A 6,000-nucleotide genomic window follows, 5' to 3' on the forward strand; every position below is an offset into this window, starting at 1 on the left:
TATTGCTACCTAGAGTTACATCCTCAATCTGGGAAAATTGTCATAGCTCAGCTGGAAATTAGTGCAACTATAGTAATTTATACCTGCTGAGCATCTGGTCCCTGAAGAGTTCTGGAGGAAAAAAAAATTAAAAAAAAAAAAAAGAAGATAAAAATCTTTATTGATGTCTCACATCTAATTCTTGGACAACTTCTCTTCCAGTGCTAGTTCCCTGGAATTAACGGAGTTAAGCCAACAGGAAGGCTGACATGCTATTGTTGGACCAGAGGTTCTTATTTTCCAGGGGAACAAAACATACTCTTCACATTGAAGCAACACTGGAAGGCTTTTGATCTATGGCAAATTCCAGGCTGGACAAAATAACCTGGTGATCAAGTCATTACTGATTATCATTCAGACTTAATTGTAGTGCAGCCCAGTTGCTCAGAATTCCTGTTTCATGCTGGAAGCAAATGTTTCAGACAGGGAGAACTTCCAAGTTGGCTCCTTCCCCAGCCAGAAGATTTTACCAGAGGTTTAGTTCTAACTCTGAGAATAAAATAAAATAAAATAAAGGATTTCAGAAGCCAGCTGTCTCTGACATTGCTCTGCACATTACTGCTACTGTTCTCTTGTGATATTTGTCAGGGTTTCCATTGAGATACAAGCACGTATTTAATTTGCTGAACAGAAGTTCTATACAGATAGTGTTGGCTGCATGAAACAAGACTGCTAAAGCAAAGTCAGACATCAGCAGTTGTCATCAAAGGACAAGACATATTAAGTGCCCGTGACACAAGTTATATAAATGCTCTGAAGTTTCTTAGAAATTCACAGCAAGACATTAGAGAGATCATACGTGAGTAAAGTGACATTTACATGGAGTTTTAAGATATTTAAGTCAAGAGACAAGGCATTTGTTCACAATGATTTGACTGCAAGTTATTTGACATTCTGGTTTCAATTGCATTTAATTAATCATATTGATTTTACAGGAGTTTCTTGATGATTTCTTAATACAGTTATCGCCTTCTGCTGAACCCTAATATCCAGTTAAACTCTTATGAATGTGTGCTAGATCCACAATACTCCTTTTTCCCAGCTGGATAGCAGTGGTGGGGGAATTTAGTGTTTTATTTAGACAATGAGTGACAGGGTCTGGATTGTTGTGATATGATGATTTCTTTTACCTTTTCAATGAAAAATTAATTTTAGGCAATTTCTTATGTGTGCATGGAAGGTGTTTCCACCTTTCAAATAAGTAATTTTAAAATAATTTTCCTTTAAAAAATATTTAAGAATGGGAGGAATGTCTCCCTTCCTCCTCCATTCCTCACTTTCCGTTGTGGAAAAATTCCATTGACACCAAGAATAGAAGGCAAAACTACTGCAGTTGAATTAAAAAAGTCTTCAGGGCTGAAACTTGTTTATTTTGCAAAAATATCCTGCTGTAGATTTCCTTCTACAAGTCTAAAAAAAATTATTAATTCAGAGGTGCATGTTATTGTGAGTCAGGACACCAGTCAGCTGATGAGATTTTCTTATTCTTTTCTTTGAGAGTCTTTGTTCTCTTGTTGATAAATCACATTAGTCACTTTTGATTTGTCAAATAATTTCAAGATTGTGGAAATCTGGAAACATTATTTTTTCATAGCATCTATTTTTCTCCATGTAATTTTACAATACATCCAGTTTTCATGAGCTTTTTACACTATTCACACCAATTTCAGCATCATATCTCAAATCTGAGAGCTACCAGATCCTCCTGAGCAGTACCTGAAAGGTTCAGGGCACTGATTAAGGTTTTTTGGGTTTCTGTTTTCCCCCTGCATGTCTCTTTTAGTAGTATTAGAGGAAAATAAGATTAATATAATGAAAGATACTGAAAGCTCACTAAGGAATGCATATTCACTATTTGGATTAGAATACTGTTAAAATTTAAGAATAAGGTTTCCAACCAAATGAAGTTACTTGTTGGATGCTGCATAATTATGCAATAGGGTACTTGGGAAACCAGGAACATAAATAGGATCCAGATCAATTAGAAAATTATGGAAAATAGGTCCAGGAGTGACTATTAAATATGACCATCTAAGTGCAAACTCTGTCACAGAAACTCACAAAATGCTGCAGGGTGGAGAAATATGCCAAAAAAATAATCCATATGGTTATGTTTTTCTTATCTTTTTATGGGAACCTTGCTACTTACTGCTGTTTAGCACCAGATTCACAGAATTAGTTACGATATTTTTAGGTAAAAAAATCAAAACATTGTAATTTGAGTCAAACATTACAAGCATATATTTTAAGAACCAAGTGTTTCCCTTTTTTCAAGAGGAGAAAAAATGTTTATACTGATTATTGTTACACTACAAAAATGGAAAAATTTTTGAACAATTTGTCTTTTAGTGATTAATAATTAAATGTTAATGTGGATTTGAATTTCAGATGCATAAACATGTCTTCTGTTATCAAGATTTTTAACTCATAACCAAACCTTAAGTACATAAAATCTATTTTATGTCAAATTTTTTCCTAATTAGATTGCTAATTCTTGAAAATAACATTGCTTCAGGGTGAGAAAGTATTGCTACACATCTTTCCAGTATTTCTTTTATGTGAAACTCTTTTTTTAGTCTTTAGTTTAACCTACAAACCTGCAGAGGAGCAACAGAAAAACACAAATGCTTGTGTAGTCTTCTTGAATGCTTGACACAGATGAGAGGATCTATTTAAAGAGATTTGATAGATGCTGTAAATAACTGGAAGTATGACAAAATCTTATTGTACCCCCCAAGAACAGCTCAATTATTGCAACACTGAAAAAAAAATGACAAAACTTCAATTCAGGCTAAAAGTGCAAGGATAGTCTGAATGAAAGGATAAATTGTGCATATACTGAGCACAGCAAACAAAACAAAATCCAACCTAATTTCACATAGCCTTTGCAAACAAATGGTAGTTTAGTTGTAGCTGATTTTGGAAAAGAATATCCTTATATATATACATATATATATATATTTGCTGAGTACACACATTATATTAAAAATATTTGTTCATAGTATTTCAGTTCTTAATTATAGCATAAAAAGACAAGTAAAGAAAGGGTAGAAGTGGCAACTGAGAGGCAAAAAAGTCTTTTAACTTCTCAGAAGTACAAAAATAACACCTAGTATTTAGCCCTTATAAACAAAAATCCATGCTGCAGAAATGGTTATGGAAATACACTTGCTTAAGTAAAATATATATTTGTCTGGTTTTTGTTGAGAAGACTGACACAGTAATAATAGATATTTGGTCTAGTATCTTAGTAATCATATTTAGCTAGCCTAGTTTGTCTTTCTATCGCAAGAGTAAGTAGGATTTCATTCAGTAATGTTTTTACAGAGGAGTTGCATTTAATTATTGAGTTGTTTTTGCAACAACTAAAATATTGTGACATACTGTTTGAGAGGGAGGTCTGTAAAATTTCTGACCCTTCATGTGCACAGGCATTTTGTTTGTTCAGTGTATACTAAATAAGCAAGTAATGTGCTTTAGTTTGAATAGTAGACAATTAATATGTTGTCTCAGCTATGTTCACACACCCATCTTTTACTCCTTGATAGTGCCCCATTTTCAAAGGAGACTAGCAGTTATCTTTGACCCTGAAAGTCTGACCTACTCTAGTGCAACAGACTTAAGAATCCTGTCTTAAGCCACTACCAAAGAGGCCAGTAAAAACTGGTCACCTACCACATATGACTTTTAACTAAATCCATAGAAGACTGAAGTGAAAATCTTGGGAACTACATTAAAGTAATTGTTTAAGGCATGATTGTCTTCCAGAGGCAGCATAGGATATAAATATTTTGTTCTGATAAAGTTTATCCTTCTTTTTTTTTTAAACACTAACACTGTCAACAAAGTAATTTTTAATAGCTGTTCTTTATTGACAATGCTAAGGTCTTTTCCTAGTGCGTAGCCAGACAGCTTGCAGAGAGCCACAGGTTAACTAACAAAGCCCATTACTGTTCTGATGTTATTGATGATGCAATCAATGCTTCAGGTAGACTAAAAAGGGGAATTGCAACTTGTTCCTGGTCAATCTCACTGCAGTCTCATCTCTGGCAAGGAGCAGGGTGGGTTGTTAAAATCTCAAAAAGCCTCATTTATGCCATGGCAAAAACTACCTGTGAATTATACAGCTTCTTACATTTGTCAGGACCATGCTAAGGACATGATCCAAAACTAGACAAGTCACTGAAAATCCCTCCAATGATTAAAATTAATGTAAGAATTACATAGGTTTCAAGAAATCACATAATGAAATGACACTCTTACGTCCATGAATGCAGAAACTGAACTACAAATGCAAATTATTTCTGGGGAAAAGACCCTTGAGTGATAGGTGGGAGTTTTTCCAAAACAAACCCTAGAACTTTTCTTTGAGCCTTTGGAAGTGAAAGTTAGACTTTTATAATACATTCCTGTCCTAATTTTTTGGTCACGAAGAGATGTGTTGCACTAGATTTTGGCCTGGAAGCGATAGACTTTTCATTTAAAGGTATTAAATATTATGTGAGATGAAGGATAGCAATAGGAAAAAAATCGGGACAGCAGGAGAAACAACAAAAGAGACTAGGAGAATAGAAGAAAATGGAGAACACAGAGGAAATTATGGCAGAGCTGCTCATGCAGCTTCAAAGATGTGAGTTCAAAGATGTGTAGAGTTTGTCTGTAATGCAGTGAAAAAATGAAAGACATTGATCTGAGTCAATAAATCAACAAAGTACTGACACCCTGGTTAATGACAGCAACTCTAAAATAAATATTAAAATGTTAAATGAACAATTAGTTCATCTCCTAAGAAGGAATATGGCTCCTGGAGTGAGAGCGCAAAGATATTATCAAGAGTGTTTTGGAGAGGTGAGTTGGGAAAGTCCTTTCACATGTCTGCACCAAAGTTTTATAAAGGCAACAATGGAAAAGAGATTCTGCTATTGATGAATTCTTTCAACAGTAAAAGGAGAGTTACTGGGGAGATGAATTGTTTCTTGGTATTGTAATCCCATTGGTGCAAGCTTTCTGAAAACATTGTGGTTTTAAATTTGCAGGCAGTGCCTTAAACCTACAGACTTCTCCAGGAGCGATTTCAAAATTAGAAGATGAAATAAAATATGTTTTATCATTATTTTTTGTCACTTTTTTGATTCAATAATATGATTCATCAATTTTTTAATAAGGGAAGACACAAAACCTGGAAAATTCCAAGAGAAATAAAAAAAAAATTGTTGAACACTAAGTGTAGTTGCTAAATGCAACCATGCACTAATTTGCAGCCTCATATTTAAATTCCAAACTCTTAATGTCAGGGGAATTAATGGCTAAAGATATCATAAGGCGTATGCTGAATACATTATAGATGTAAGAGGATTATTCTGATCAACCAGATGGAAATGCATATTTCATCACACTACTACAGCCTTAACTCTGGCCCAAAATAAACAATGTTTTTCCATCAGTGATTTCAGTATGTAAACAGAACACAGAACACAACCCTGCTGAAAAAGAAACAGTTATGGCTGAAATTTTCAGAAGCAGCTAATAGATCTGAACAATTGTGTGACTCCCTGGGTTTTGTAAATTCCTTCCTAAAACCCTAATCTTTATATACAGCTAACAAGTCTAAAAGAAGAGGTAGCTCTGAAATTTATCAGTTCATAACATTGCTTTTCTCTTAAAAACTCTAGCATTCCTCAGTTGATCTTAACAGTTTGTACAGACTGATACATTATTACTTTTTTTTTACACCTGATGAGGTAGCCCTAACATTTGAATGTGTAAGGCATACACAGAATTCCCTGAACAAGGTGCAGTTTCTAGGTAGTCAAGATAACACTATTTATATTTTATTAATTATGCCTGGTCCTGTACTCTTATTCTCTTTCCTAAATGGTAACTTTTTAATAAAAGTATCTCCAGGTTCATAAGAAAATTTTTTGAAACTTTTTTCCCAAAACCATTGTCTCCTGCACATTC

This window comes from Lepidothrix coronata, unplaced genomic scaffold (assembly GCF_001604755.1).
Source record: "Lepidothrix coronata isolate B3197 unplaced genomic scaffold, Lepidothrix_coronata-1.0 Scaffold161, whole genome shotgun sequence".
Taxonomy (NCBI): domain Eukaryota; kingdom Metazoa; phylum Chordata; class Aves; order Passeriformes; family Pipridae; genus Lepidothrix; species Lepidothrix coronata.